The sequence below is a fragment of the Myotis davidii genome, unplaced genomic scaffold (assembly GCF_000327345.1).
Source record: "Myotis davidii unplaced genomic scaffold, ASM32734v1 scaffold854, whole genome shotgun sequence".
Classification (NCBI taxonomy): Eukaryota; Metazoa; Chordata; class Mammalia; order Chiroptera; family Vespertilionidae; genus Myotis; species Myotis davidii.
In genome coordinates, this window is record NW_006285939.1 from 1,190,204 (window position 1) to 1,200,032 (window position 9,829).

At 44.6% G+C, this 9,829-nt stretch overlaps 1 protein-coding gene across 1 annotated transcript in view; it reads right to left on the bottom strand.

Annotated features, from left to right (window-relative positions):
- ARHGAP22 (Rho GTPase activating protein 22) overlaps positions 1-9,829 on the bottom strand; it is a 156,912-nt gene that overhangs the window by 145,713 nt on the left and 1,370 nt on the right. The window lies entirely within an intron of this gene.

Genomic DNA, 9,829 nt, shown 5'->3' on the forward strand with positions numbered 1-9,829 from the left:
TCTAGAGAACGACACCTAAGCCAGGTGGTGAGGAGGAGCAGCAGATGAAATGCCTACGCGCAGCGCATGGTGACAGCCTGTGACCCTCACATTCCTCCGGTGTCTGGTGATGAGGGGCCTTTTAGGAAGAGGCCTTGGGGAGCCCTGGGGCCGTGGGGAGCAGTTAGACTCAGGGGTTCACATCCTTTGCCGCCCACACCAGCAGGAGAGCTTTGGCCCCTCCCTGAACCTGAGCCCCTCTCTCATATGAAAGGTGGGCTCCCAGGGCCCTCCCTCCTGGGGCTGCAGGAAGTCAGAGAACCCGCTAGTGAGCGCCTTTCCATGACTCATTCCTCAGCAGCAGGACGGCAGGCCTGTGTCATTGTCAAACCACACGCACTGAACACGCACTGTGAGCAGGGGATCCCGTATACTATGTATAGTGTGCACTTTAGCTCGAGTAACTGTTTGAAGTGATCTTGACCTCCATGTAGCGAAGAAGCTGGGTGCAGCCTCACAGGCAACGCGGGGAGTCAGGATGGGGTGGGATTCAACACAGGTCCACCTGCCTCCAGAGCTTACGCCCTAACAACGCAGGACACAGCCACCAGGCTCTGCAGTGCACAAGAGGGCTTCAAAGCCACGCACCTGCTGTTCCCAGTGTGCTCAAGGGATGGCCTCCTGAGCTGCTAACCACTCTCATGGTCCCTTCCCAGCACGCAGGCCTTCTTTCTCAGAAGGCCTGGAAGTCTCATTCCGAATTTGGGAGACAAAAGACTGGAGAAAGTCTAAATAAAGAGAGTTTCCTCCATATTGGGGGGCCCAGAATTTGAAAGACACATTTTTCTCTGGGCCCCCACAAAATTTAATAATAAAATGTAACTCTTGCAGTCAGCACTGCAGTTCAGCCTCTGCTTCGGCAGGGTGCTGTAACTATAGTCAGCTGGCCAGCTTAGTAAAGGCTCTTAAATTTAAATTCTGAGTCGGTGGTCTATCTCGCTGAGTGAACCCATAACACTTCCCACATGCCTAACTCACCACCAGGAAACCCAGCCCTAAGAGAGACCTGGGTAAATGAGCCTCCAAGTCTTAGAAGCAGCTGCGACTCTCCTATAACAGATGGCAAACACCTCCCAAACGCTTCACCTCTCTGCACCCAGGAGAGACACGTGGTCCATCCACCCTGGGGCAGCCCCACCATGACGGTGGGAACGTGGACAAAGCCTCCTCCCCGGCCAGCTAAGAGCAGGAGACTGCGGGAGCATGGAAAGCAGGGCACACAAGCTCATCCGCAAGAGCAACTGCGCACCATTCTGAGCCGTCATGGAGGGTGGCATGACATGCTGCGGAGTTTCCACTCCCAAATCCCAGCTGGTTATTGCGGCCTTTATGGTCTGTCCTCCTCATGCCCCCTGTCCAGCCCAGGGCCCAACATGGAGACTCCCGTGTCCTGAGACCAGCCCAGGGCCCAGCCCGGGAGCCCAGCACGAATGGGTGTTGGCAAGAAACAAACTGGCTATGAAGCCTGACACCCCAGTCTTGACCCCTCAGAGCTTCCTCAAGACTAATGACCTCTACTCCTCAGTGAGTGAAGACTGGTGAGAAATAGATGAGCTTCTAAACTTCCCTTGTTCTCTCCCATGGAGTCAGGAAGTGTTTCCCACCAAGTATCAATATGTGAGCAAGGTTAAGTTCCCTACCACACACTCTTCAATCTTGGAATTCTTGGCCATTATTATCTCAAATATTTCTTCTCTCCTCTTTCTTCTCTTTCTGGTATACTAACCATGTGTTTATTACACCTTCTGAAATTATCTCACAGTTCTGGGATATTGTTCTGCTTTTTTGTTCTTTTTTCTTCTTGCTTTTCAGATTGGAGTTTTCTGTTTGGAATGACATATCTTCAGGTTTACTGATTCTTTCCTTAGCTGTGTCCAGACTGCAGATGAGCCCATCAGAGGTAGTCTTCATTTTTGTTGCAGTGTGTCTGATTTGTAACTTTTCCTTTTGATTTAGAGTTTCCATCTCCCTGCTTATGTTAGCCGTCTGTCCTTGCATGTTGTCTACTTTTTCCATTTGAGTCCTTAGCATGCTGATCATAATTACTCTAAGTTCTCTATCTGATGACTCCCAAATCTGACATGTCTGACTTTGGTTCTGATGCTTGGCTAGTGTGGGCTGGGGTTCACTGTTTCCCTTCCCCAGGCCAGTTGGGCTCTAATAACCCCGCAGGTTAGGCTGTGATTGACTAGTTTCCCCTGAGGTCAGGCCTTGTTAAGAACAGAGCCCTCTGACATTTCAAGATAATTCCCCCGCCCGCTGGAAGCTCAGGGGATTTTTCACTGTGGGAACCTGGGTGGGGACAGCTCTCAGGGTGTCCACACTGCTCATCAGTTTCAGCTCAGACATTCTTCCTGGCGCTGCTTCCCTGGGGGTTTCCACTTGGGAGTCTCTGCTCCAGTAAGTCGTGACTCACCTGCCCCTCTGATTTGGGGACAGTGGTTTGTCCTGGGTCCTCCCCTCTCTTTCAGATCTTAGAAGGTTTGCTGATTTTTCAGACTGTTCAGCTCATTACTTGCTGTTAGGACAGAGGGGTGACTTCTATGCTCCTTATGTGTGTTTTCTTGCTGTGTAGCATGCTTTGTAATTTTGGGTTGGAAGCCATACCTAGTGTACTGGATGAGAGAAACTAAGGTGAATAAGTTTTAGTTTGAGGATTTAAGCTTATCTGTCTGGGATCTATTCTGTGTTTAACATTTATTGTATCTGTAGGTGCCAGAGGCTTCCATTCTCTCCAATATCCTCATTTTCCCCTCCTCTGTTTCTTTGGGTTTTCCTGACAACCCCTTCCACAGAGCCATGCCCTGCATTAATTTCTGTTGTGACGGGGTGTTAAGGTGTGAGAGGGGGCGCATTTTTATAGTCTCAGGATCAATGATCAGTGTTTCTGTGGCCTGCGTCCTCTCTAGTATGACCTTTGGAAGTATGACATGACTTCTTTCTCTCCTACTGGAGGGTGCTGACTGCCTTCCGCCAGGTGGCTAATCCACTGATAACTTGTTTTAGTTGCAGAGCAGGGTTTTGTTACTGAGAAAGCTCTGGTCTTATTTAAAACTGTTACTTTTCCCTTCTCCCTGCCCAAAACACATGGGGATTTTTCGTGATTCTTCATCCTGAGAATCTAGTGGAGTTCTTGGAGGGAAAACCCATGAAAGTGTAGGGCTTCCCCGATCATGACCCCAGGAGTTTCTCCCACTTAAGCTAATCCAGACGCAAATCAGCCTCCAGCAAGCAGCCATTTGATGTTCTTGCCAGTTCCTGGCTCCCATGGCTTCTGCACTGGGCAAGCTGGTGCTGGCTGTTATTTTCCGAGTTCCCCTGTCTCTAGATTTGTGGTGGTGGTTTACTTGGCACCTCAATTCTCTGATGGGTCTAAGAAAAGTCACTAGTTTTAACTTTGCTTAGCTTTTTCTTTGTAAGGACAGAAATGACAATTTCTAAGCTTTTTTCATGTTAAAGATGGGACCAGGAGCCGGAGGCTTTAAATTTTATAACTTCTGTGTAATGACTATACTTTATTAAACAACTTCTACTGCCCCTCTACCCTCCCACTCCCTGAAAGATCCTGATTTAACCCCCAGAGGCCCACAGTGCACATGGAACTTCAGAGGACAGCTTTCTGCAGATGCCTTGTTAGATGAACGTGAATGCCAGTTTTGTTATCTGCTGCACCACAGGGCCTGGAGCAGTACCTGGCACAACAACTGTGTGCTAAGTGACCAAACAAATGTTCAACCCTTCATTAGGGACCCACTGAATCAACTTCCCAGACCTTTAGTGACCCTAGCTAGCTCTCATCTCTACGACAGTCCACCTTCCTCTGGGACCTTCAGTTGGCAGGTCTTGGGTTTGCATTCCCTGGACACTGGAGAAGACTGGGTGCCTGGCTCCAAGGAGAGGGTCCCTGTGTCCCTCCACAGACGTTCCACCAGAAACAAACCCATCACTCCCAAAGGAAAAGGTTCACAGCCAGAGATTAACAGTAGGGTCCTTGGTTTGTCCGGGAGGGAATTTCTATATACTCGTGAATTACCTGTGCCCTTCCTTGAATTCTGCTTTCTATTAGAGGTGCAATCCCTTGTTACAGTCTTGTGAGGAACCCATCACTATCTTTTTTCATAGTGAGGAACCCAGTGGAGAGATACTATCACGTGAATAAGACCAGGAGGTAAGTAAGTGGTGGAACTAAGATCTCCACCGATCAGCTACTCCATCCAGAGCCATTCTGCTGGAATCTCCCTCACATCTTCCATTGGCTTCCTATAATCAAAACCAGAGAATAAGCACCCGAGGTGGCTTCATAAAGCATCTTGGCCGGCTGAGAACACATCCTTTTAGGATGTGCACAGGGAGATTCTGGGGCGATTTGGGAGATGGAAGGGGAGCAGCAGCCATTCTGCAGCACACACATTGTTGCTGATCAGCTGATTCACCTCAGTGGTGTGAGGCAGCAGCTGGGCCTGCCGTTGACCCAACATCCCATGGAGTCTCCTTCAGCTACTCTGACACCGGGGCCCGGTATGGTTGCTTAGCTCTGTGATGAAGTACCTGGTTTCAGCAAGACTGCCCGGTACCACCCAAACCAAACATCCTGCTGCTACCAACAGGAAACTTCCCCAGGCATCCTCAATGCCTCTCCTGTCCAGCACTGCAAGCACTGCCCATCCTTTCTCCCTAATATCTCTCAAACTTGCTGTCCCTCTATATTCTCATTGGCTCAGGTCTGCAGGAGGCCATCTGACTTCCATTAGTCTTCTCTCCATGCTGTTCGTTCATTCATTTATTCATTCACTCACTCAACAAGGCACTGTGAAAACAGCTCTTACATTAACCTTTGCCCTTACCCTCTAAGTGGTGTTTGAATAGTGACCAAAGGAGTAGTGGAAATAAAGCATGTAGGATAGAGCCTGCATCTTAATAGGAGAGGGGAGATAGATAATAGGTGAGATAAATACGTAGTAAGCATGACTTCTAGGTATTATGAGTGATGACGTCAGCAAGTCATCTTCCCCAAATGCAACTATAAATCTAGACAAAATTGACAAAACAACCATTTCCATTCTCTGGAACTGACCTAAGGCATGCAAGTCTCAAAAGCACGTATACTTGAAAAACTGCTGTACCTTAGGTAAGAAGACTGGGAGTCTGGTGTTCTTGCCTAGGGTATCTCACTCCCCCAGCTCAGTCATCACAGAGGTTCGGCCAGGGTGTGGTACATCAACTTTGCTCACAAAGTTAAAAGTGGCTCATTCAAGTTTGAGTGGTGAGAGATGCCCTTACCAAGAGGCATTGTCAATGGAATAGACAAGCTTGGCAGTAGGTAAATGGGGAGAATCAATGCTCTGTCTGAGGTTGTAGTCATTTTGGGGCACACATGTTTTGACTTAGGCTACATGCATGTCCAGTGGAGACCAGAGAAGGTCACTGTACCTCACACCTCTGCCAGCCCTAAGATTGTGGCCATGCACAGAGGTGATATGAAGAGCCCAGAAGAAAATAAGAGCTATGGAAAACCAAACCTGAAATAGCCTAAACTTTGACAGCATTTCCCCACTCCAAACATGATCTATTGGTCGAGAATGGAAGATTTACTGGCTCAAGATTTGAAAACAACATTGGTCCAGTCATTGGCTGATCAGTGAATTGCACAGAAACCCCTAGGAAGTCAAGCTTAAAAATAAAAGGAATAATGAAAAACAAATAGAAGCAGTAATATTGGTGACTGCATACCATGGGTGTGACAGATTTATCCTAAGCAAGTTACCAAATAAACAATTTAACAACAACACTACAGTACTTAGTGGGTAAATAAGAATCCAGAATTCCTATATTATTTTAAATGTCCAGTTTTTACCAAAAAAGTAATAACATATATAAAGTAATAGGTAAAGGTGACCTATACTCAGAAAAAAAGTCAATAGGAACTCTCTGAGTATTCTCAGATTTTGTATTTAGCAGACTAATACTAAAAAATCAACAACGACTATGTAAATGTGTTTAAATAACTAAAGGAAAAAAGTTTAAAGAATTTATATGATGCATGACAATAATGAATCAACAAATAGAAAATCTCGAGATATAAAATAAGTTTTTAAATGTAAATTATTGAATTTAAAGTTCAATAACTGAAATGAAAAATTTACAACAGGGGCTCGATGGGAGATTTGATATGGCAGAAGAAAGAATCAGTGAATTTGAAATGAGAGCTGTAGAAATGATCCAATCTGAAGAACCTAGAGAAATTCAGAACAAAACAATTGAAGAAAAAAGGACAGCCTCTGAGAGACCTGTAAAGCAACATTAAGCATGCCGATATGCATGTATTACAAGTCCTATAAGGAGACAAAAGAGAAAAAGGGATAGAAAAATTACTTGAAAAATTAGTGGCTGAAAAGTGCCCAAATTTAATGAAAAAATATTATTTTCCACATATAGCAAGCTCAAAAAAAATCCCAAAAGGATAAATAAAAAGAAATCTATAGTTCAACACATTAGAGTAAAACTATTAAAAAGGAAGAGCAAATCTTGAAAGCAATAAGAGAAAAATGATTCATCACATAGAGGAGACCATCAATACGATTAACAGCTGACTTCTCATCTGAAACAATGGAGGCTAAAGTGGAAGGACATATTTAAAGGGTAAAAAACCCCAAAACTGTTACCCAAGAATTCTATATCCATATAGCTATCCTTCAAAAATAACGGTGAAAATAGACATTTCCAGATAAATAAAGATGGAGAGAATGCCTTGATGGCAGATCTGCCCCATAAGAAACACTAAAGGAAGTTCTCCAGGGTAAAGGAAACGAAGCCTGGTAGTAAGAAATGAAGTCCACAGGGAGAAAGGCAGCAACAGGAAATGATAAATATGTGGTTATTTATCTGTAAATAAGTCATGCATCACTTGGTTATGGGATACAGTCTGAAAAAAGTGTCCTTACACTATTTTGTTATTGTGCAAACATCCTAATGCGCACTCACAAAAACCCAGCTGGTCCAACCTATTGCACACCTGTGCTCTATGGCATAGCCTACTGTTTCTAGACTGCAAACCTGTGCTGCATGTTACTGTAACACAATGGTAATTTCTTATGTATCTAGACATAGGAAAAGTACTGTAAAAATATACTACACAAGGTTTAAAAAAGGTATACCTGTGGTAGGACACTTATCATGAGTGGGCTTCCAGCACTGGAAAGTCCTGTGAGTCACTTAGTGAGTAGCGAGTGAATGTGGAGGCCTGGGACAGTACTATACACTCCCGCAGACTTTATGAACACTGCACGCCAGTATCATCCCAACCATGTAAGTAATGCAGTGCAATACGATGTTATGATGGCTATGGTGTCACTAGGTGATAGTTTTCCACCTTATTAAAATCTTATGTGACCACTGTTGTATAAGTCAATTATTGTAACAGTAGTTTTGGAGTTTATAATGTGTGGATGTGATATATATATATGACAGTAATAACACAAAGGAGGAGGAAGGAAATAAAATTACCTTGGAGCAAAGTTTCTGTTTTTACTGGAATGAAGTATTCATCTGAAATAGATTAAGATCAAAATGCATATTGTAATCCCTAGAGCAGGGGTGGGGAATGTCCAGCCAAAGAGCCATTGAAGGCCTGGGAAATCATTTGGTCTGACCCTGCCAAGGCATTAGGGGTGAGTTAATTAAATGTGTGACCAAATATAGCTGGCTAATTTTTAACTTGATAATTTTGTATGGTCCACAAATGATGTTATAAATATCCAAATGGCCTTTGGCAGAGAGAGGTCCCCACCCCTGCTCTAGAGGAAACACTAATTAATAACAAAAATAAGAGTAAAAAAAATCAGTGAAAATTAAATGGTATACAGGAAAGTAATACAAAGAAGATAGTAAAGAAGGAACAGAGAAGCAAAAATAAAAGTGACATATAGAAAACAAATTATAAAATGGTAAAGTTAAATTCATATCAATAATCATAGTAAATGTGGATGGTCTAAATACTCTAATCAAAAGGCAAAAATTATCTTCATGAAATAGCATGATTCAATTATTGCTGTCTAAGAGACTGTAGATTCACTGACAGAAAACCATTGAAAGGAAAAGGATGAAAAAAGATATGTCATGTAACATTAACTGTAAGACATCTGTAACTATCTATACTAATAAAAGGGTAATATGCTAATTAGACCAGACATCTTCCAGATGACCTTCTAGATGTCCTTTCAGTCAAAGCCACAGTGGCAGGGGCTGAGTCAGAGGTGGTTAGGGGCAATCAGGCCAGCAGGGGAGGGCAGTTAGGGGTGATCAGGCTGGCAGGCAGAGGTGGTAAGGGGTGTCAGGCAGGCAGGCAGGCGAGCGGTTAGGAGCCAGCGGTCCCAGATTGCGAGAGGGATGTTCGACTGCTGGTTATCCCCTGAGGGGTCCTGGATTGGAGAGGGTGCAGGCCGGGCTGAGGATGCCCCCCTCCCGTGCATGAATTTTGTGCACCGGGCCTCTAGTGTAAATATAAAATAAAATAGACATTAGGAAAAGAAACAAAGAGAATTATTTCACAATGGAAAAAGGGTGAATGCATCAGGAAACTTATAATAATTATAAATATATACAGACTTTACAAGACAGCTTCAAAATACATGAAGAGTTGGAGATTCCAATATTCTAATCTCAATAATTGATAGAGCAGCTAAGGAGAATATCAGCAATGATATAGAAAGCTTGGATAAGAGTACTGACCAATTCTACCTAATTGATATGTATAGGACACTCCTCACCATGACTGTAGAATATACATTATTTTCATGTACACATGGACCATTCTTCAGGATAGACCATACGCTGGACCATACAACTGTAAATCCACTGGTAAGTGGATAAACAAAATGCACACCCATACGACGGAGTCTTATTCAGCTAAAATGGAACAGACTGCTGACACAAACGAGAACATGAATGAACCTCAGAAACCAAGTGAAGGGAGCCCGATGCAAAAGACTTCCTAGCAGATGATTTCACTTACACACAGTGTAAGGGAGAGGGAGAGAGAGGGAGAGAAAGGGAGAGAGAGGGAGAGAGAGGTAAAGAGAGAGGGAGGGAGAAGAGACAGAAGGGCTGACCCAGACCAAGGATGGGCGGGAAGCCACCTCCCCATGCTGACTGACCCCTTTTCTTCCCAGTGGCGTGGCGGGGCCTTTTTGACAAAGCTGCCCGCTGTCTGCGATGCATGTCACCATGTGGGCGACCCCTAAAGCTATTACTCTAAGTCAAGGAAGCAGTCAAGAGAAGACTCATGTCACATGAGTCTGTTTACGTGAGCTACCAGCACAGGTAAGTCCGCAGAGAGAGAGACCTGCAGGGGCCATGGGGGAGCGAGGGGAGGGGGTTTCTTTGGGTGATGAAAACATCTGGAGCTGGAGAGAAGTGGTGGGCCACAGACACTGTGCATGTAATTACATGGAATTAACGCGTCACTTAAAAATGGTTAATTTTATGTGAATTTCACTGTAATAAATTACTCCGAGTAAATGCTTAAGAAGTCAGGTATGCATGCAGTATCTCATTTGTCTTTCTTAAATGATTTGCATCTGCACCCTGAAGCCAGGAGACATGAAAACCTGGTGGCTGGAACCTTCCACCAAAGCAAGTGAGTTTTCCCTTCAAGTCTGATGATGCTAGAATGTGGAGATTTTACAGACCCACACGCATTAGGACGGAAAAGAGTTCAAGGCCAGACTCAGCTGCTCCCCACCTATTGCAGAAGGGAAGTCCAGAGCCGTCAAACACCCTGCAGTGCCCGCCC